Genomic DNA, 24,583 nt, shown 5'->3' with positions numbered 1-24,583 from the left:
AAGTGGTGGAAGAATACAGCTAGGATTCTCATGCTCTATTGGAGTACTACACATCTACACAGCTAGCTAACTGACCGTTTGAAGACTGAGCATTGGAGAGGTTTCCTAGCACCAATTAATGCTATGCTTTTGGCAAAGGGCAGGTTGCTCAATATCAAGAAACTGGATAAAAAGCACCCAGAGGTTTAATTTTTTCCCCCAAAACAAGGAAACATTCTTATTCACATCATGTGGGTGCTTCTGGCAGTAGTTTGCATTGAGCTGTTCAGTTATTTAACTTATGGGCGCTAAAAGAAGTATATGACCTAGTGACTCTTAAGATATGAAATGAAATACCTCAATTGGGTAAGAGTTTTCAAGCCATAAGGGGGCAGAGCTGGTAGTTAAACACTGTGTACTGTTTACATGCTAAACAGCTAATTGTGGTTAGATATTGGATAAAGGTGGTATCTGAAGTGGAGTGGAGCAGAATTTTGGCTAAGTGTTTGAATATTATTCATATGGTAAGTGGTCTTCCTGGAACCCATATTTGCAACCTATTCGCACAGATTCACAATTTCACCTGGGAATGTTTACATAAATATTCTGATACCACTAATCGGCTTCAATGTATGTTCCCAATTTAATGGGCAATGACCACCCTGTGAATTAGGGCCTTAAGAAACATGGGATTATAAAGCTATGTTGCTTTTGTTTACTGGGTTTGTCCAACTGGGTTTAGTCAACAACCCATTTCAGCAGAGACCTGGGGAAAAAAAGTTCCAGTGCATTACATACATTTTTAAATAAACATTCTGTAATATACATTTACAATTACACAAACATTTGCTAATTAGATTTCAATCATATGAAATAAAGGCCATAATGCAGTATAATATATACTTATGCATTATACAGATATTGAACATTAAGTATTTGAAGAGGTATATTAGTGGATTTGTCAAACAGATAATAGATCATGTGGTTAATACTTAGAGATTTAAAGAAACGGAGGTGAGGGAAGGAATTAGGTAGGGCAGAAAGTGATAATATTGCAGTTAAGAGGTGGGCTATAACGCAAGTTCAGAAACAATTATATATGTGGCTATCATAAGGTTTGTACTAGAAGTACAGAGGTGGGGGGTGAGCTGGGTCATAAAACTAAGTATATAGCTGGGTGATGCTAGTAAAAGTATTCATGTACAGATGAGACTGGTTCTAGGGCTTAGGATTTTGAAAGAAGATAAATGGTTTGATAATGTGGCAAGCTGAGGATAACAATGGCATTTATCCTGGAGATGTGAGGTTATAGTTGTGTTTTAAACATGAAACTGATATAGTAAGGTTTATTGATTTTTATTAACAACAGTGCTTCTTTCCTGCCCTTTGCCATGAGGTCCAGTTTGAGAAAATAGCTTATTTGGATGTGTATTTGAAAAAGGATATAACGAATCAGAGGTATATATCAAGAATATGCAGGAAGAGTACATATTCACATTCATTTCTGCACTATAGTAGCTGCCATCCTTTACACCAAAAATGACTGGTGCTCAAAAGGCAATTGATGAGGGCAGCATGCATGGTTACTCTGGACGATGAGTTTTTAGATGAAGCTAATGAAGTGGTTCACATGTTTGTTAAGAGGGGATACCCACCGATTCTGTTAAAAGATTTAGTGGAGAAAGTTAGTTTTAAGAGAGCCAATGGATATTTTAAACCTATATTGAATAGGGCACAGTCCCAGTTTATTGTAAGCCAGGATCACAATTCTGTGGTAATTTCTGAAGGAAGGGGTCAACAAGCCAAAAAGAATTGTTTAATCAATGTGAGAGTTAATGAAGAAATTAGTTTCATAATTATATATGGGGCTAATTATAAAAAGTCAGGGATATTTTAATTAAAAACTGGGCTATTTTGCAGAAAGACTTGGAAATTATTGGGAAAATATGTGAAAAACCAATGGTTGTGTACAGAAAGGCATCTGATTTTAAAAGCCTCTCCGAGAATTTGAGATTTACCTCAATGGCCTCATTAGGATAACTGAATAATATGAAAAAATGTGGCTCTTGCCCTTGTTGTAAGTATATAAGGGTGGGGGATTATTTTATCATTTGAGATAGGTTGTATAAAATTCATAGGAAATTTAATTGTGATATTAAACCTGTGGTGTACATTGCCTTGTGTGCTCAATGTCCATGTTTTTACGTTGGCAAAATAGAGCGCAAGCAAAGAGAAAAAATTTATGACATTATTATGCTATTAGAAAAGCTAACCTTAATAGTGCTTTGGCAAGACACATCCAGATGAATAAGGATCATATTTTTTATTTTATGGCCGTTGACAAAGTTTTTCCATCTGGAAGAGGGGGACCATGGATGTTACATTTAGAAAAGAAAGAATTAATTTGACAAATTTTCCTGAATGCAAGTTATTGGCCCTGAATTAATGAGTATGGTTCTATTAGCCATTTATTAAAACTGAAGGCTGTGTTGAAGTAATAATTCTGGTAATGGTGGTCTGTGAAAAAATTGCTTTTGTTTATAACATGTTTTGATTTCGGAAATAATTTCTAATTGAATATATTTTTAGATTTTCAAGGTAAGCACTTAGAATGTCACCAACGAAAAAAGTTTTTTTAAAAAGATAGAGGTATTTATCTAAGTGGAATGCCATTTTTAGGTTAATGTTTAAATTGTTCTTGAAAAAAATCTTTGGAACAGTCCAGTAGATATTTTGGTCAACTAGGATTATTTATGGTGAGGTTTAGAGGAAGTATTTAATCTTTTTCGGAGATGTAGGAATGTAACTTTCATAATTACGGAAGGGGAAATGATGTAATATTTGTTTTAATTAGTAGAGTATTTTAAGAACTTTATGAACATGTTTGTGTATCTGATGAAGTTCACATAAATAAGTGGATGAAAGCGCTTGTTTGTAATAAACTAGTTAACTGAGTTATCATTATAGTATTTCACTGTAAATATTGTGCAACTTGTATATGCCTCTCTAAATTTAAGGACAAAATGAGACTGCTTTACATTTTCTAAACCTTCCATTACATTTTGCCTCAGCTGCCACAATTAGAGTGGGACCATTTGCATGTGTCTGATGTGTTTTGAATTTTATCACCATGTATGCAAGATTAAACAAGCACAGTACATCACTATGCTATTCCCAGTGACTAAACATCAGTACAGAGAACTAGAACAAAAAACAGAAGGCAAGTTATTCAATGACATTTTTCTTTAAAGTAAGAAATTTATTTCTAAAACAATATCATTATGTAGAGATGCATGCTATAGCAGAAAAAATAAGTTATTCATACATTTATACATAGTGAAGGATCTAAGCTAGTCCCTCAGGCTACACATTGATGGCCCAGCACCATCAATTACTGTATGTAAACACGAATTACCCCACACCTTGCAATGTTGTACGAGTGAAAACACCCTTCGTATACGCTCGCTTTCGTAGACTGCAACTTGAAACAAAACATTTGTTTTTCATAGGATTTTAGCTCACATATGAATTGGGCTTGTATGAAATAGATTACTTGCTTTCTATAGTACTAAATGTTATACATAAATTGATAAATAAAGGACATTTGATCTTTCAAAAGTCTGCTCTCACCTGACCTGATATTCAAGAAGAAATGTAATGTATGCCCAAGGACAGTCCATTCTAGAAGAAGAGACCAAGCTGCAACTTGTAAAATCTCTTTAGAGCTTATTTCATTTATCTAATTAAGTATGCAGGCTGCTCATGCGATCCATTTTAGCCATGACCCAGACTCCTTGAAGAGCATGGAATACAAATGAGAACAGTAACACACACCATGAAAAGCATACAAAATGTGAATTGAATGCATACAGAGGGTACAATTAACAAAGTAAAATCTGCACTGCAATTAGGTGACAGTACTATATTACAGAATTACACAATAATAAAATGTATCCCAAGACTAGGCACCTGTACTACAGTTGTGTTGCAAACTATTTGGGAGACAAGTAGTTCTAAATATTTTCTCTTAGAAAGATGCTTTCATTTCCAAGAAATAAATGTTCCTTTCACTTAGTATTGAAACCTTCAACCGTATTCTGACTGCAGATATCAGATGGTAGTTGATTCCAACTACCTGGTCCAATTTTAGACAAATAGATCTCCCCTACCGCTAGACCAAAGTGTGGTCTATTCAAAGTGAGTGTATCATTGTTGAGTCTTCTAAAGCAATAAGCAGGCTTTCTCACAGAGATTCTTGACCATAGTGGTGGACACTGTTGGAGTTTAAGAATTTTAAAGATAAAGTTGTTTATGAGGGCTACAGTTCTAATGCTCAATGGTATGACTGGGCCATTTGTAACTATGTGTATCTGCAAGAAGGCCACATCTATGCATTTTATTAACTGTTGTTTGTTGAAGGACTGGATTCATGCTGGAGTGGCAGGAACAGTATGTATCCCATATTCCAGTTTTGTGTGTGTGACTTCTTTGCCATAGCTTTCTCACAACAGAGAGAGTGGTGATGTGAAGGTTTATAGCAATGCTTTAGTTGATATGAGCTCTTTTGTACTGCAATGCCAGTATATGTTTTAAATGACATGCTGGGATCCATAATAATCCCTAAATATCTTTGCTGTTCTACCTGAGAGATGATACTGGTTAGGGGGTCTTTGATGAGTAATGATAATGTCTCTTCTAGTCCTTTTGGATGTGGCAAATGATACTTTGTATATCCAGTTCCAAATGTCTGTAAACCTGTTCTACAGTTTTCTTGCAAGTTTGCAAAGGAGTGGTCTTATGTTAAGAGAACAATGCTGTCAATGTATACAGTAATGTTTAATGAGTTGTTCTTGCTTAAGACCATTATTAGAAAGTAAAAACAAACACACACACACACACACACACCAATAGCCCCAACACTGTCCCCAGGTATGCCAAATCTGAGAGTGCTTTTATCAGAAACTACTGAAACTAGAGTTTCTAAGTCAGTACTGTGGCATAGAAGGATGAAGCCCTTACTACAGCCCAGGTTTGATTAATGGCTCATGCACCTGAGGCACTGACAAGGAAGAATGGGTGTGTCCATCCTTGGGGAAGAGGTCATGCACTTACATGCTTGGTGTATGGGGGGACACGCAGGGTAAGTATGGTCTGAATTGGCTATGGGGAGAGTAGACTGGCTGAGTTACCACAGAGATGGAATGATACAAGCATGCTTAATAAGTGTATGAGAGGGACAGGGATGGTTACGGCATAAGAAAATTACTACCTGGCAGCTATATGATGTTGCAACAAAGTTCCTGACCCCCTCACTTGCTCTGGACACATGTTAGGTAGAGCTGAGGGAGGCTAAGACTGGTGCAGTAGACCTAGCAAATGAAGAAAATACAACCCCGTTCAGAACCTGACACATTTGTTCAGAGAGACAACTGACTAGCATTATAGGGAAACAATGAAGGCAGCAGGTATAATTGTCCTTAAATACACTAAGGGTAGAATTAAGCAAAAATGGTAGTGAGCATTAGTAGAAGAGACTGACATGCCTTCCTTGCGCATTAAGAAAATGTTTAAACCAGATTCAGCCTAGACCATCATTGCACTCAGCAACAACAGGAACGTAGTAAAGAAAATGGTAGAAACACACCTGAGCAACAACTAAAGGCTGAAGGGCTATAAGAGGAAAAATACTGTTATAGGTACCGATAATCAAGACTATGAAAGTTGATGGAGTATGCACTCTCAAATATAACACAGACACCAAATAGCATCAACCAACCACCAGCATCAGCTATAAAGTTATGTTATTAGGAGCAATGGTAGATGAAATAGTAGAGGAAAGCGAAGTTATTAGAAGCGAAGATGGATGAGGATTTTGCCTGTTTTATGAACTAGGAAACTTTGCTTTTTACATCAGTACTCCAAAGTCTGCAGCATATTAAAGCAATTGCAGATTCACTTCCACTACAGCAAATAGAAAACAAAAAACAAGCTTCAAGAAGTACCTGCACAATTTACATAAGTAAGAGCCACACCCACAATTTGTTATGAAATCCAATTACATGTTAAACATTTGGAATTAAAGAATTTGTATTGGTAAACTAGAGTCCATCTCTCCCAGTTAACACTACACAAGTGATTCAATGCTGACGTGATACTGAGAGCATACTCTCCAGTTAACACTACACAAGTGATTCAATACTGACGTGATACTGAGATCATACTCTCCAGTTAACACTACACAAGTGATTCCATACTGACGTGATACTGAGATCATACTCTCCAGTTAACACTACACAAGTGATTCCATACTGACATGATACTGAGATCATACTCTCCCAGTTAACACTACACAAGTGATTCAATACTGACGTGATACTGAGATCATACTCTCCAGTTAACACTACACAAGTGATTCAATACTGACGTGATACTGAGATCATACTCTCCAGTTAACACTACACAAGTGATTCAATATTGACATGATACTGATATCATACTCTCCCAGTTAACACTACACAAGTGATTCAATACTGACGTGATACTGAGATTACTACACAAGTGATTCAATACTGACCTGATACTGAGATCATACTCTCCCAGATAACACTACACAAGTGAATCAATACTGACGTGATACTGAGATCGCACTCTTCCAGATAACACTACACAAGTGATTCAATACTGACGTGATAATGAGATCATACTCTCCAGTTAACACTACACAAGTGATTCAATACTGACGTGATACTGAGATCATACTCTCCAGTTAACACTACACAAGTGATTCAATACTGACGTGATACTGAGATCATACTCTCCCAGTTAACACTACACAAGTGATTCAATACTGACATTATACTGAGATCATACTCTCCCAGTTAACACTACACAAGTGATTCAATACTGACGTCATACTGAGATCATACTCTCCAGTTAACACTACACAAATGATTCAATACTGACGTGATACTGAGATCATACTCTCCCAGTTAACACTACACAAGTGATTCAATACTGACGTGATACTGAGATCACACTCTCTTTGCTCTAATCAAGAAGCAAGAGACAGAGAGAGAGAGAGAAGACAATCCATCAGCTATTTGTCTATCAGTAAAATAACTGGAATAAAACAATCTGTATCTGCAGTGGCATGAATTTCATAAGTGGTCTCTCCACCAAATTAAAAGTGCTACCTAGTGGTCCCTGGCCCACTAAAACAAACACAAGCAATGGCAGTGCAGGTTATTACAGTGCAGTCTTCAAAAAAACACAATACACACACTATAACTTTAATAGTTATTTAACACTATACAAGTGAAACAACTGTTCTTGTTTATTCCTGCCTTTTAACATAAGAATTGTATAATCAGTCTGTAAATAAAAGCAAATGCAAGCAAAAGAATGAAAACACATATGAGAAGGTATTAATGTACAAAATCCATTAGTCTTAAAATGCAAAGTAGAAGGGGGGTGGGAATTTATTTGATTTCCCCTACAATTTATCTGCTCATTAAACATACGGACTCAAATAGCCTGGATCAGCAATAGTATGAACTTGTTAAATGGGCAAGTTAAAATGAAACTAATAGCACCATCTGTTAGACCCAAAGCAATTTAAAATTAAAGTAATAGCACCATCTAGCACACCCAATACAACTAAAGAAAATATAACAGTTCTTAACAATATATATGAGTATTGTAAGGCAGTCGAAAAAAAGGCAGTAAAAAGTTTCCTAATTAACACTGCACAAGCCCTTAATACTGGTATTAGAATGAGAATACATGTGAAAAGTTTCATAAACATAAAAATTCCCTTCAGCTTGAAATGCAAAGTGGAAGTGTAGCTCAATCTGCTTTATCACATCAAAAGAGGCAACAGTAAATTGTTTTAAAAAGAAAAATGTCTTAGACATTTTAACAAATTTGCAAAACTACCTTCAAATTCAGTCTTCTGAGCATATGTCCCAGGGAGACCAAAGTTGTCTCCTACAATAATAAAAACACATTGCTTCTAATGCTTCAGTTGGGAGGAAGGTACAAAGCAATAGCCACTTCCTGTTTCTAGTTATGATATGGAAATTAGCAAACCAGGGATTTCATTCAGCAGAAGAAAATTTGGTAGCTAATTAGCTGTGTACAGCTTTTGAAAAGATGTTATTAGAAGAAAACAACTTCAGATTCGGTGGGTAAAATTCTGTATTCCAAAGCACAACAGCTAAATACTACTGACTGTTAAATTTAAAAAAAGATTAGCTTCAAGGCCAGCCTAGAAGAGTTTAACAATTTATCTCCAGTAGTACAAAAGGAAAAGGAGCTGGGAAAATGAAGGTGTCTGTGCTGTAATCTTAGTAATTCTACTACATGGCACTGAGCAGTATTAACTCCATAACCTGGCATTGAGTTCCAGGGAAGAGAGCGTAGTATCAAGAGAGAGTTGGTTCCTTCTCATTGCCTATTTTAGTTTACTTGGTGTAACAGCTGTAGTAGTTCCTTGGCAAGTGTGCAGAGAGCAGCACAAGCTCATTTTGCCTGCGTTGTGGTGTTCCTAGGAGGTATATGGACTGTCTGGTTCCTTCTTGCTTGTTTTAGTTCACTAGGTAAAACTGCTAGTGCAGTCTCAGGCAGGGCAGGGTGCAAACAGAGCAATGTAAACTCTCTGAGTTTAAGCTGTGCTCCAGGAAGAAAGGAAAATAACAGAGTACCTGAAGACAGATGGTTCCTCCTTCTTCTCCTTACCTGTTTTAGTTCACTAGATGTAGTACATGGTACAGTACAGGGGGGGGGACAAGACTTGACAAATATAGTTACTAAGGGAACACTGTTGGGAGTTTACTCCAGGCTACATGGAGGTGGTTGAGGAGAGAACAGTAGCTGTAAGCTTCATATTCTGGTTATTATTTTTGACAGAAGAGGCTTCACTACCTTGATTTTCAGTTAAACAATATTTAATGGGACCAGGTGTTTCTTTGGCAACTTATTTGGTATATAATATATATATATATATATATATATATATATATATATATATATATATATATATATATGGGTCTACTTCTGTTTGTCGAAACACACTTTCTCGACAAACAGAAGATGAAACCCACTTAAGCGAAAGTGCACTGCATCAACAGTGCACTTTTGCAAAAGCTGAGTCACCGAAGCACGTTAGAGTGGGGATAAGGAAATATATCCTTTTCCCCACTGTAGTGTGATCTCGTAGTTACTATATTTAAGTAGGGTGTGTGGGGGGGTGCAGGAGGGCTTGCCCCCTGCAAAATAGTGTTTAAAGTAATTTGTTTTGCTCTTTTTCCGATTTGGTGAATCGGCTTTTGCGAAAGTGCACTTTCGATGTAGTGCATTTTTGCTTAAGTGGGTTTCTACTTTTCTTGTTTATATATATATATATATATATATATATATATATATATATATATATATTTATTTTTATTTTATTTTATTTTACATTTATTTTACATTTGTTGACCAGGCTAGTCTAGCTGGATATATGTCCATTTTCAGTAGAGGCCCGGGGAGAAAAGCTCCAGTATTTATTATAGGTTTATATAATTGTTAAACAATGATTATAGTAGCATGAAACAGGTAAGACCATACATAGTAATGTCATACATAGTAATTACAATAAATATAACATAAACTTTGCTAAAAATGCTTTAAGGTGAGTAGGGAAAGGTATTAGTGTTATAGGGAGAGTAGAAATGAAAAGAGAAGAGAAAGAGAAAAGAAAGAGGAGACAGGGTTAGTCTGGGTTAGTACAAGAGCATAGCCAGTGATTATTGAAATACAGTTTTAGATTCTTTTTAAACAGTGGGAGAGACGTGAGAGATGTGATCTCAGTGGGTAGTTTATTCCATATTTTTCCAACAGCATTGGAGAACAGTGAATCACCTGCTACATTGTTAGTTTTAGTAGTATTGATCAAAAGTTTGTTTGAAGAGCGTAGGTGTCTCAGGTTATTGTATGGTATAATGAGACTGGTAAGTATTGGGGTTTTGTTAGGTTGGTAAAGGGTCTTGTGCACTATAGTAAGCTGTTGGAGTTTGAGGTGGTTAGAGAGTTCAAGCCATCCTAGTTGTTTTAGGTTCAGGCAGTGATGGGTTCTGAAGGGGGGATCCTGTAGCAAATCTAGCAATATTATTATAGGATGTTATTAGTTTATTGAGGTTATTTTTAGAGAGATTGGTAAATATAGGTGAGGCATAGAGTAGAGATTAGGTGCGTTCTAGCTATTGTGGTCCTAGCTAGTGGAGTGAGGAAGGGTTTGATTCTATATAGCGAACCTATTTTTTTGTTAACTAATTTTATTGTATTGTTGATGTGAGAATCAAAGTTGAGATTGTTGTCAATAGTTATTCCTAATAGCTTAGTGGTTAGATCTGGAGAGATAAGAGTACCATTGTTGGAAGTGAGAGTGAAATGAATAGGGGTAGACTTTCAGCTTGGTGAGAAGAGTAGCAGTTTAGTTTTCTTAGGGTTAAGGAGCAGGCAGCGTTGAGAGAACCATTGTTCAACGGTGTTAAAAGCTTTTTGGGTAATAGACTGGAGTTCAGTTTGAGAGATGGCTGTACAGATTATTGTAGAGTCGTCTGCATATTGAATGCAGGTAGTGTTTAGGATAGCTGTTTGAAGGTCATTAATAAAAATAGAAAATAGTAGGGGGCCTAGGATAGAGCCTTGAGGAACCCCTACAGAGATAGGAAGGTGATCAGATAGAGAGTTTTTCCAGAGAACTGCTTGTTGTCGGTTATCTAAGTAAGATGTGAACCAGGTTATGGAAGGAGGATCGAGTGAGAGAGAAGTAAGAATGTGCAGAAGAAGTTGGTGACTGACCATATCGAAAGCTTTAGATAAGTCAATGAAGAGTGCAGATGATAGTCTATTGTTATTGCGGTTATAGTTAATGGAGTTAGTGAAGGAGAGCAATGCAGTGGTGGTGCTATGGGAAGGTCTGAATCCATGCTGACAGGAGGCAAGTAGGTTGTTTTGGAGAAGGTGGTTTTAGTAGTTGTTTATGTATGCATTTTTCTAATATTGTTGCAAGAGGGGATAGGAGTGCTATCGGACGGTAGTTAGAGAAGTCATTGGAGTTCCCACCTTTGTAGAGTGGAATAATATGAGATATTTTCCAGATAGAAGGAACAGTTCCTTCAGTTATAGATCTATTTAAAAATATAGAGATGGGATAGGCGATAGCTTTGGCGCCTTTTTGAAGGAACTCAGCAGGGAGTCTGTCAGCTGAAGGGGTGTTAGGTTTTAGTTTATGAAGAAGAGAGAAGATGAAGGAGGTAGGAATTGGTTCAAAATGAAAAGGAGGAGGTGGAGTAGTAGAAGATGTAAGCAGGTTAGAAGTGTTGGGGGATAGGTGACTAGCTAGAGTTTGGTAGCACTTGTAAAGAATGAGTTAAAGTCATTAGCTGTTTGTGAGGGATGTTCAGGATTGGAGCCTAGTGGGTTGGGGGTAATAGATTGGCCTGGGGAAAGAAGATTGTTAATACTAGTCCAGAATTGTTTAGGTTGCTTATTTGAGGTTTGCTGAAATAGGAGAAAATAGTTCTTTTTGTCTGTCACAATGGCCCTTTTTGTACTGTTTCTAAGTTCTCTGAAGGTTTGGCGGTCAGTCAGATTCCTAGTAGCGCGCCATTTTGCCCAGGATTTATTTCTAAGAATGATTTTTTGCCTAGTGTCATTGGTGAGCCAGGGGGCTGGTTTAGCTTTGGTTCTAATAGTATGTGGAGGTGCTTGATGGTCTAGGATGGATAGGAATGTGGAATTGAAGAATTCTACTGCTTCATTAAGGGGAAGAAGTTTTAGTGGAGACCAATTACATTGTTTTAGTTCAGCTAGAAAGAGTTCTGAGTTAAATTGCTTTTTTGAAGGTAATGTTAGGAAAGTATTAGGAAGATTTAGGTTTGTTCTATGTCTAATTACGTAAGTTAGTGAATGGTCACTTAGATCATCTGGAAGGGTACCAGATCTATAGGTATGTTGTGGGCTATTAGTAAGTATCCAGTCTAAGGTAGTTTCATGATTATTGATTTTATTAGTTCTGGTAGGGCTGTTAATGAGTTGTGAGAAGCCATATAGGTTTATATGGGAGGTGGGGTTTGTGCTTTTACAGGTATTCCAATCAATATTTACATCACCTAGAATAATTGTCTCTTGTTGGAGGTTAGAGGAGAGCCAGTTAAGGGTATTTTCTAGAATGTTAATGTTATTTCCTGGGGGGAGATATGTACAAATAATATTTATGGCTTTGCTTTGGTTGAGTAGGAGCTTTAAGCTAATAATTTCAGAACTAGTGTCTGGGGGTAGGTTGAGATATATATTACTGATTTGAAGGTTAGCTTTATATAGGATAGCCACTCCTCCTCCCTTTTTGGCTAGGCGGTCATGTCTTGTAATATTGTACCCAGGTGGGGTAATTTCATTGTCTTTAATGTTAGGTTTAAGCCATGTTTCAGATAGGCAAAGTAAGTCAAATTGGTGGATATCTAAGTGGGCGTGGACTTGATGAATTTTGTTGCAAATACTACGTATACTGACATGAGCTACAGTGAGTGAGTTGCCTGGTTTGGTAGGTAAGAGGGTACTAGTTATGGATTGATTAGTGTATCCTAGAGAATAGGTATGTTGAGGGCCGGGGTTGGGATGAATGTCTCCATCCAATAGGGCATGGATAAGTATAAAGTGTTTGGGCTGGAGAGGCTTCCAGAAGCAAAGTAGTGATTTTTTGGTTTTGAGGTTGTTAAACTTGATATGTACAAGTCTGTGGTATTTGGCTAGTTGGTAGCTGACTTTATAAGTTAGGTTTATGGAGGATGAGTATAAAGGGAATATAGGAGTAGAGGTGTGTAAGGAGGGAAAGGTCAGGGAGTAGTGGATTGGATGTTCATATGAAGTTAGGAGATAGGTTGTAGCTAGAGGAGGTATGAGAGAGATCCAGATCAGTAATTGGAGTTGTGGAGGAATTAGTAATGTGTACATTTTTAAGGTATGGGTGATGAAAGAGGTAATAAGGTTTAAATTATTGACCCAAATGAGAAGAAGAAGAATGACTGTCAGAGGTAGAGGAGAAGTAAAGTTAGGTAATAAGTGGGTGTGAAGTGATAACAAAGGGGTTGAGGGTGTTAATGATGAGGTGTGTTTGACTGGAGTCTGTGAAGTGGGGGTGGGTCTAGTAGAGGGATAAATGTGGGGGGTGGGTGGGAATTGGGGGCAGGGTAGGGGAGCGGAATGAGCCCGGAGGGCGAACGGAGTGGGAAGAGCCAAGAGAGCAGAAGTGTTGTGGAAGACAATCAGTGAAGAGAGAAAAATCCAGAGGTAAGTCTGAACATGGAGGACTGTAGAAGAAAGCTCACAGTCTAGTGGGAAGGAAGGCAGGATGATTAGAGGAGAAGAAACTGAGCAAGGGTACTATATGACTAAGGAGAGTTGATAGGTGAGTGAGTCCAAGAAGAACTGAGAGCTAGTGAAGAGGAAAGGATACAGAAATGGGGTAGGCAAAGCAATACAGTAAGCTATGCTAGAGACACTATTTAGTGGGCTGTCGGGTAATAGCAAAGAGAGGTCCCTTCCTAGTTTATTCACGTTATGGGGTCGTGAGGAAGAACAGGAGTATATAGGAAGAAGGATAAGGAGAGGTAAGAATTATATAAAAGAACAGAAGTATATGGCTGAGGGGAGGGGGGGTTGGCTGCTGGCTGTCCTGCCTGTGAGGCTTGACTAGGTTAGGAGAGTCTAAACAACCAAATGGATGGAATTTATATCTGTCTGAATCAATACATACTTTCACTTTTACAAAGGAAAAAAGTCTCTCAGGGAGCTGTTAGTTATTCCCTTAGTTAGCACAGGTGTTCAGAGGCATCCAACTGGGTAGGTATAGGTGTTTGGCGCAGGGATAGACTGGAACACAGAGCTGGTAATATATATAAAGAGAGAAAAGGTGGTAAGGCAGACAGTACAAAATTAAAGAGCAGATAAAAATGTAGCACAAGCACAGTTACAAATGTAACCACAGTTATTACAACACATTGTAACTTCATCACACTTCCATAACTGCAAATAGAGCTAGTTATAAAGTACAGTTTTGTACCTACCATAAATGTAGATGTTCGAGGATCTCCATTGCTGCAGTCCTGACTAATGGGTACTCCACTGCCCACCATCGGCCCGAATACCAAAGGGCTAGATCTGGCGTCGGTCATGGCGCCCGAGACTGACGTGGTGTCAGTATAAATGCGCATGACCGACGCCATAACATCAGTCTTTCTTGCCTCAGATGTCAGAATGCAAAAAAAAAACACCACCCAAAAACCCCAAACTAAAAAGAAAAAGGGGGAAGGAGGGAGGGAAAATTGGACTGCAGCAATGGAGATCCTCGAACATCTACATTTATGGTAGGTACAAAACTGTACTATGTTCGTCGTCTCCCATTGCTGCAGTCCTGACTAATGGGTAGAATCCCAGAGCAACGGAAAAAAAGGGAGGTTGGTCAACTAAATAGCCTGAGGAGCTGCAGACATGCCCTGTAAGACTGCAGTGGAAAACCCAGCCCTGGACCTAGAATAAAGAGGCAAATGATAATGCTTTGAAAAGGTATGTACAGAACTCCAGGTAGCTGCCTCTAGAATGTCTTTAGTAGCTACCCCTCTTAAAAAAGCAGTAGATGTGGCCGTAGCCCTAGTAGAATGAGGCCTGATCCCAACTGGAACCTCTTTTCCATGATGAGAATAACAAAAAGCAATACAATGGCCAATCCACTTGGAAATAGTTTGTTTCGAGACAGCTTTTCCACGTGAAGTCACGGCAAACGAAACAAACAACTGTTGAGAACTTCTGAACTCTTTGGTTCTGAACAAATAATATCGTAACTGCCTATGTACATCCAAAGAATGCAAAACTTTTTCCCCTTCAGTTTGGGGGTTAGCATAAAAAGTAGGCAAATGTATAGATTGGTTCAATGCCACATTAGAAATCACTTTAGGCAGAAAAGTAGGATTAGTACACAAGGAAACTCTGTCACGGTGAAAAATCAGAAAAGGTTCCACTGCCATGAGAGCCTGTAATTCAGATACCCTTCTAGCAGAAGTAACAGCCAATAAAAAAGCAGTCTTCCAAGACAACAACTTCAAGTCAGCCGTAGCTGCAGGTTCAAAAGGAGGCAGAGTCAGCTTTTCCAAAACAAAATTAAGATCCCAAGTAGGAGTAGGAGCCTCCGTGGGGTCTTATATTCTTTGCCCCTCTAAGAAACTGTTTAAGCAATGGATGTGAAAATAAAGGAGGGTCACCATCATAGTGAGCAGAAATAGCTGCAGCATGAACTTTAACAGAAGAGAAAGACAAACCCTTGTCCAATAACATAGTCAAATATTGCAAAGTACAACTCAAATCAGGCAATGTGACATCAAAGCCTTCAGCTGAACTCCAAAGAAAAAATCTCTTCCATTTATCAGCATAAACTTTTCGAGTACTAGGACGCCTGGCTTCCAAAAGAACATCCAAAACTTGTTGAGGGAGCTGAAGGTACTCATTCTCTAAAACTGAATGCACCAGGCTGTCAGGTGTAGGGATTGCACCCTGACATTGAGAAAATGATTGTTTTCTTGAGACAATAAGTGAGGAATCCATGGTAATGGCCAAGGGGCCCCCTGAATTAAGCTCCTCAACAGAGGGTACCAATGCTGACGAGGCCAATCCGGTGCTATAAGGATCATGCACGGTTTGTCCCTCCTGACTTTCAACAGGACTTTTGGAAGAAGAGGCAGAGGAGGAAAGGCATACACGTGAAGGTTGCTCCAACTGAAGGATAGTGCATCTATTTTCCAGGCTTTCGGATGAAACAGCCTTGTGCAAAACAGAGGCAGTTGGAAATTCAGAGGAGAAGCGAACAGATCTATGTCTGGAGTTCCCCAAGCCATGGTCAACTGACGAAACACCTGAGGATCCAACTTCCATTCGTGAGGATCCACCATTTGCCTGCTCAGAACACCCGCTAACGAATTCTGTACCCCTGGCAGAAACTGTGCTCGAAGAGTGATGTGCAGATTCAAAGCAGTTTCCCATAACAGCATTGCTTGTCTGCAAAGAGGGTAAGAATGAGTTCCCCCCTGCTTGTTGATGTACCACATGACAGTTGTGTTGTCTGTTCGAATCAACACCAGTCCCGGTCGAAGTAGATCCTGGAATGCTTTTAAGGCAAATTGAACTGCCAGCATCTCCTTCATATTGATATGCAAGTGAAGCAACTCCGGGGCCAAAGGTCTTGAATCCATTTTCCTTTGAAATGAGCACCCCAGGCTGACTCCGAGGCGTCTGTCGTTAATATCTGACTTGCCTCTGGTTGGGTCACAGAGAGTCCCTTGTTTAGGTGACATTCCTGAGCCCACCACACAAATTCCTTCTGAATGCAAGGAAGAATCCAAATGACAGTGTCCAAATCGTGGCTGTGTTGAGTCCAAACGCTTTTGAGATACCATTGTAACTTCCTCATATGCAGTTTGGCATTGGGAAGTAGTAGAATGCAAGATGCCATGAACCCCAAGGCTTGAAGGACTGTCCTTGCAGTCAGCCTGGACAGAACTGACAGCTGTAGGAAGTACTGGTGAAGATTTCTTTGTTTGTCCGGGGTAAGAAATGCCATCTGAGTCACTGTATTCAGTCTCACACCCAGAAAACACATCTCTCGTGAGGGTACTAGACTGGACTTTATTTCGTTCACAGAATACCCCAGGCATCTGAAAACTGTCATCACATACTGCAGATGTCGAAGTAGTTCGTGCTTGCCTTGAGCCAGTATCAAACAATCGTCCAGATAAGGATAAATCTGAATTCCTTTTAGTCTGAGAAAAGCTATTACTGGAGCCAGGACTTTTGTGAATACCCTGGGCGCAGTAGATAAGCCAAAGGGCAATGCAGAGAACTGATAATGCAAATTCCCAGTCCGAAACCTCAGGAATTTCCTGCAACTGGGCCTGATAGGAATGTGAAGATAGGCCTCCTTGAGATCCAAAGTCACCATCCAGTGATCCCTGCCCAGCATAGGCAACAGCTGTTGCAGTGTTAACATCTTGAATTTCAGAATTTCCAGAAAGGTGTTTAGAATGGATAAATCCAGAATGGGCCTCCAAGTATTTCCCTTCTTTGGCACTAAGAAAAGACGGGACTAAAACCCTGTGCCCCTTTCCGCAGAAGGAACCTCCTGCATTGCTCCCAACTGGAGCAGAGAAGAAATCTGTGCCTGTGCTTCCAGTCTTTGCTGATGAGGCACATCCGGCATACCTTTGAAAGGTGGGAATGTGTGAAAATAAAATTTGTAGCCTCGAGTTATAATGTCCAACACCCATTCGTCTTGGGTAACCAAATGCCAATTCCTTTTGAAAAGTCCCAGTTTTCCGCCCAGAGGAGCTGCCAGCAAAGCAGAGTCCGGCAGCTGAAGACACAGTTCATTGGGTCTGCTTCCGAAAGGACTGACCCCTGCCCTCCCCAGCAGAAGAGGTAGAAGAACTCAAAGACCTAGAAGTAACAGGGCCCTGAAAGGAAGCCCTACCTCTACTACGCCTCGACTTGCCCCTAGAATGAAAATCCGAAGAGGGAAAAGACCATCCCTTAGCAGTCCAATTCCTATTGAACTTAGGGGGCTGAACCTGTAAAAATTCCTTAACCGTCTGCATAGACTTAGCTTTTTCCTCCATTTTTTTTAAAACTAATTCCACTGGAGGGACAAAAAGAACATCAGATTGCAAAGGAGCATCCATAATTCGAGCTTTAACATGCTCTGACAAGGACTGATCCTTAAGCCAGGCATGTCTGCGAACAACAGAACTAGTAGCAGCCACCCTGGAAGAAGCTTGTAAAGCATCAAAACCACACTGCAAAGAATGCTTACCAACCTGGTCTGAAGCATGCACTAAATCCTGAAGCTCCTTACAGTCAATACCTGCAGCTAAAGCATCAACTTTACATTTCAATTGACTTAACAAAAAATTCTGATACCTGAGCATATGAAACTGACAATTTAAAGCCCTCATAGCCAAAGTAGAAGAGGTATACAGTTTTTTACCCCACCTATCCAGGGCCCTAGCATCCTTGTCCAAAGGAACTGGATTCTTAACCACAGAAGCCTTAACACCTTTGGGGCCTTGAGAAATAGTTTCTGGATAAGCCCTAGGGTTCTTAAACAAGTACTTGTGAGCTTCCGGAACCCTGTAGTATCTATCTGGTTTAATAGGGGCAGGAGGCAGAGAATCTGGGTTAAGGGCAGCCTCAGAAAATACATCCTGAACAACATCCAGTACAGGAGGAATAGCCAAGGGCCTGTGCTGAGGCAAAAACAAAAATTCTCTCAGCCTTTTACGAGAATCAGAATAATCCTGGCCTTCCCATTTGAAATGTTCCCTCATGGAATGCAAAGTTTCAGAGAAAGAAAAATCTTCTGGGGGGGATGCAGAGGGAGAAGCATCCTCAGCCTCCGAATCAGAATAGGGAGAGAAATCCTGAAGGTCTTCCACAGAGGAATCTGACTCATTGGAAGACTGAACCAAACTCTCCAACTCTGTCCCTACCCTGGGCCTCTTCTCAGGGGGAGGCATGGAACCCCTAATTAAAGTAATCAAATCTTCAGCCATCTTTAACATGTGCTTCCTAGGAGCTGGACCCTGGGGAAAAGCACCCTCAAGGGCAGACTTAGACTTAGAATGGCCTTTGCCTTGAGAAGGAGGAGGCTTAACCACCCTATGAGGGGAGGGAGCCACAGACAACAGAGGAGCACCCTCACCCTGGCCTAACACAGGAGAAGCCACCCCCTGTAGTAACAAAGGCTCCCCTTGACACTCTGGTACACTGTCAGAAAGAGCCACTGAAGCAGCCAGTGGTTCTACAGGACCGACGTCCGGAGTGGACGCCTCATCCTGCTTGGACCGCAAAGACTTTTCTTTGCGCTTCTTAGAAGAGCCAGTCGTCGGAGAATCCGACGGCATGTTGTAATTACAATGTTTACCAAACACCAGCCTAGCACAGTCCAACCGACGTTTAATAGTACGCTTATTAAAAGTAGCACAAAAGCGACACCCAACAACGTCGTGCTCAGGCCCTAAGCAAGAAATGCAGAGTGAATGGTAATCCCTATGAGGAATCTGTTTCCCACAAGAAATACAGTTATTAACTTTTTCTGACATCCGTCAATACTGAGGCAAGAAAAAGACAAAAAAAAAGTCCCCAATGGGGTACTTAGCCCAACTTGGTCTCCGGTCTGAAACTCGAAAACCGACAATTCCAGAACGCCGAACGGCACTTGCAAATTCTGCTTCTGCTCAGGACCATGCGGCAAGAAAGACTGATGTTATGGCGTCGGTCATGCGCATTTATACTGACACCACGTCAGTCTCGGGCGCCATGACCGACGCCAGATCTAGCCCTTTGGTATTCGGGCCGATGGTGGGCAGCGGAGTACCCATTAGTCAGGACTGCAGCAATGGGAGACGACGAACATCCATAAATTTAGGTCAATGCTAGGCATAAGCAGTAAACCCAGTTAGGCAAGGAGCTGTAATAACATTGGGGGAAGATAATCCCTTTGTGAACCAGCAAAAATACTTAACAATAACAGCAAATATGATTAGTTCCAAATCCTTCTTGAATACACAGTTAGACATGAGTAGTTCACAGTAACATCACTTACTAAGTATACTTATAATACTATAAAGAAAACTGGTAGTTAATTTTAGAGACACTTTGCAATACGCAATGTGAAGGGGTTAAGTAGAGGGGATAAATTCAGTTGATAGAGGTCTACTGTAAGAGAGTCGCTAGATGCAGGCTACTATATGTGCCAGTTATATGGCGCAATTGCATATTTCAATGCCAATGTTGATGCGGCTGGGAGAGTAGAAGGGGGAATGCTGAGGGTGTTAGAACTAAACTATGTAATGGGGATCCTATACTAAATAATTTACTATATTCAGGAAAGAGGCTATATCCTACTGGACAATGCCTGTAAAGTTCGTTGTATCAGCTAAATTTTATTATAATAAATTGCTGGGCAGTTGAATGCAGTGGCTCTGCGAGTGACAACAGAGCGTTACACCCCTAGATATAGGGGCCGATTAAAGCGGCTAGGCATCCACCACGTATCAATCGCTCACAGGAAGAGGCATTGTACTGCTGGACAAAGTTAAGTAAAGTAAGGAGGTGTGTTGAAATTCAGCTTGGGATGGCCGTAACTGCTTAAAAGGAGGTAAAAAATTATGACGGCTCCGTTAGAAAAGCGGAGCGTTACACAACCCAGTTTCAGGGACTGCTTGTGGCAGCTAGGCAAGCTCTAGAAAGCTATAAAATGCTTACACATAGGGACTCAGTGGTGTATGATGTAGAAAGTAGCACTCTTACACAGAATACGCTACAAGTATAAGACCCGCTCGAGTGAAAACACCTAGGCGAGCACAATATGCCAGTAAACAATTAGATGTAGGGGCTCAATGTCGTACTAATAAGGATAGTTGCACCCTATCTTGGGTAAATACGGTGGGAGTGTAAGATCCAAGATATAGGTTATTTTGACGATTAAGCCGTGATTCCCGCTCTGCATAGGTTGAGGGTGCAAATATAGTCTAAGCGACTATATGCAGGATATAATAAAGTATATTATCAGGGAATGTTGAGCACTGAATCAATAATTCATAAGTACGAGTAAACAAACCTAAGATATTTTGTCTTCACAGGCTCAATGCCCAAAAAGTAACAATCTTTGCCACTTCAGCAGTTGCCACGAAGTTGTGTGAGGCAGCAATGAAAACATAAAAAAGTTTGAAAACAAGCATTTGTACCAAACATATGCTTAACAATTAGCAAGTACTACGCTCTGATAATACCAACATCTACAGAGACAACTATAGTAACGAGCAAGTATATGTCAGTGAAAACATTAAAACGTACATATACAGCAAATAACAGTCAAATAAAAACACACAGAATTAACTCTCTTACTGTGAGACAAGCTCCGGAGCAGGGAGCACAGCAGCCAGGTGGAGGTAAAAGAGAATTAAGATGGCGTCCACAGGTTAGGGGTACACTTATAAGGTAGGATAGTACGTGGGTCAGAGGGGGAGGGAAGTGGAACATAGGTAAAGTGCAACTATAGGGTAAAAAAACACTGCGAGGTTATAAGAAGAAGGAGAGGTAGTACGTAGGAAGAGATATGATAGGGGGAGGAGTTCAGTGGTTGGAGGTAGTGGAATAAGAGGGGAAGTAGTGGAAATAGAATGAAGATAGGCAAGAAAATTAAAATGTGTGGAAGCAGGGGAGATATCAATAATGTGTAGGCAAGGTAGGAGAGTTATAGGGAGTAATTACTGCGTAAAGCTAATTAGAAAGAGATAACTGAGGGGTGAGCCAGGAGAGCAACAGAGCCAAGAGAGCAGAAGTGCTGTGGAAGACCATCAGTGAAGAGAGAAAGATCCAGATGTAAGTCTGAACATGGAGGACTGTAGAAGAAAGCTCACAGTCTAGTGGGAAGGAAGGCAGGATGATTAGAGGAGAAGAAACTGAGCAAGGGTACTATACGACTAAGGAGAGTTGATAGGTGAGTGAGTCCAAGAAGAACTGAGAGCTAGTGAAGAGGAAAGGATACAGAAATGGGGTAGGCAAAGCAATACAGTAAGCTATGCTAGAGACACTATGTAGTGGGCTGTCGGGTAATAGCAAAGAGAGGTCCCTTCCTAGTTTAATCACGTTATGGGGTCGTGAGGAAGAACAGGAGTATATAGGAAGAAGGATAAGGAGAGGTAAGAATTATATAAAAGAACAGAAGTATATGGCTGAGGGGAGGGGGGGGGTTGGCTGCTGGCTGCTGGCTGCTGGCTACTGGCTGCTGGCTGTCAGCTGTCCTGCCTGTGAGGCTTGACTAGGTTAGGAGAGTCTAAACAACCAAATGGATGGAATTTATATCTATCTGAATCAATACATACTTTCACTTTTACAAAGGAAAAAAGTCTCTCAGGGAGCTGTTAGTTATTCCCTTAGTTAGCACAGGTGTTCAGAGGCATCCAACTGGGTAGGTACAGGTGTTTGGCGCAGGGATAGACTGGAACACAGAGTTTCACTTTTACAAAGGAAAAAAGTCTCTCAGGGAGCTGTTAGTTATTCCCTTAGTTAGCACAGGTGTTCAGAGGCATCCAACTGGGTAGGTACAGGTGTTTGGCGCAGGGATAGACTGGAACACAGAGTGTGAGACAAGCTCTGGAGCAGGGCGCACAGCAGCCAGGTGGAGGTAAAAGAGAAGAAAGATGTATATATACATACACACAGACACACACATACACACAGAGACACACACACACAGGGGTGCAGGGCAAAAAAACTTTGTTTTGTTGTTCATAGACCAGAGTTGATGATGCTGATGCTGATGTTGCTTGGGAGCATGCATCCTCATGGGAAGGCACTGTGAGCCTCGTTGGTGACACAGATTATTCATCTCCATATGTGGGAGGGTAGGTGGTGTTAGGCAAGCATAGAAACAATCTCATTGCTGAGATGCTAAGATACTGGTAGGCCATAAACAACCATGATGTATACATTTATAATGGCCCTTCTGGGTGGTTGATCATATGCAAGTTGCAGTATAAGCATTCATTTAAGCAGCCAAAGATGATATATTGATGATCTAAGTGACTGTGTTTGGATGTTAGTAACTTCTGGAAGAAGCTATTAGAAACTCCTTGCTACAATTCTGCAGTTATAAGGGCATTATTACACTAGGAAGCAGGTAGGGAGGAAGTGATATGAGTGCACAAACTTGCTATTTAGGAAAAGTGAAATGGTAGAACTGAGATGCAAGAACAGAGTGAGGGGGGGGGCACCAGACATAGTTGGCCGATTCTGATTTTTATTAGCACCTGCCTTTTTTCACACAGAGAGTTATAGACCTTTGAAACAGACTGCCTAAATGTATGGTGGATTGTAAGTTCACAGTGGCCTTCAAGAGGCTGTGGAACAGTGGAAAAGTACACGGCAATTTAAGGTGAGAGGAGACAACTTCTACGTGTTTGATGTGTCCAAATGAGCATACTGGATAGAAATAGTCTGTTGCTGTTATCACACTTTGTAATACCAAGCACTGCAAGGCTACTTAGCACAACCAACAGAGTGCAATGGTTCATGGTTAGATGGGATCAGTCATACCAGCAGCAAACAGACCAATTATTGTAGTTCAAGAGAAAAAAGGAAGAAATCGCTTTGAATATTGAAATTACTGCACTCAGTGACTACAGTGTTTTAAGAACTGAAAGACACATTTGTAAAATATCAGGACTTGCAAGCAGAAGCTAGATCACTGTGGACTAAGGATACACAGATATTTCCAGTTATAGTAGGAACAGCTGGGATAATAAAAAAGAACTTTCAAGCATATTTAAATATGCTACCAATAAAAGTAACCCCTTATGACTGGCAAAAAGAGGCAATTCTGGGTACCTTGCGGTCGCTGAGAAGAGCACTCGTATCAAATGTCAAAGACTGAAACAAAACTGATTTCATGATCTTTAATCATGCCCTGACTTAGGAATGGGGTCCATTCCCATAAAGGTATGTAAAAATCTAAGCATTTGGAGAAATTAAATCAAATTATAGGAAAAACAGATTTTTTTTTAAAAATTCCTGTGTTATACATTAAAAATGGGTTGATATTTTAGGGCACTGGTGTAATGATATGGCATAATTTTGGAGTAAGAGATATATCACTGGTATCTGCTGTATTGGCTGATGTCTATCCAATGCAATGTTTTTGGAGCAGGCATATTTTAGCATTGTAAATATATTTTTTAGATGGGCAAGTAAACTGTTGTATAGTTCAGATAGGTAGTAAGGGTGAATTATTACTTAAATTGGCAGGTCTGGTGGGTCTATTTCTCAATATAGATTATATATATATATATATATATATATATATATATATATATATATATATATATATATATATATATATATATATATATTTATACATGCAAATCATTATTTTGTTGCTGGGGTTGGATAAAATTATATAATTATACTTCATTTGTCATTTAATTGTTATTCAAAGGAAGTCAAATGAGATTTATATTTGTGTAATATGAATAGGTGATGTAGTGGTCATTTTGTTATAGTTTAACAATTGTAGAGTTAGTAAGTTTGAGTGCTACTAGAATAATTTTGGGTAAGCACATAAATACAATTATAATGATAGTGGGGATTAGTTAAATCTTCCTGTTTAGGTACAACCTGATGGAGATGGCTAGGGATGAGGTGGTAGTAGCTGGACAGCGAACAGGCCACCAGTCAGCTACAGCAGTAGCCAATCAGTGCATGCATGTGTGCTGCTCATTCTCTGTCAAAATAGTGGACTAACTGTTTTTGTACAGCAGAAAATGAGATGGTCTGTATCTGACTTCATAACCTGTGTTAAGGTAAACAGCAGGCTTTCCTAAGAGTATGCACTGTTTAACGTTAAATAATATGGTAGGTAGTGTCTGATTAAGGTAAAAAGCAGGCTTTCCTAGGACTATGCACTGTTTAGTGTTAAATAGTTTGGAAGGTAGTGTCTGGTTAAGGTAAACAGCAG

The sequence above is a fragment of the Protopterus annectens genome, chromosome 14.part0, assembly GCF_019279795.1.
Source record: "Protopterus annectens isolate FY-2018-M chromosome 14.part0, PAN1.0, whole genome shotgun sequence".
Lineage (NCBI taxonomy): Eukaryota > Metazoa > Chordata > Ceratodontiformes > Protopteridae > Protopterus > Protopterus annectens.
Note: the sequence above shows the minus strand (reverse complement) of the source record.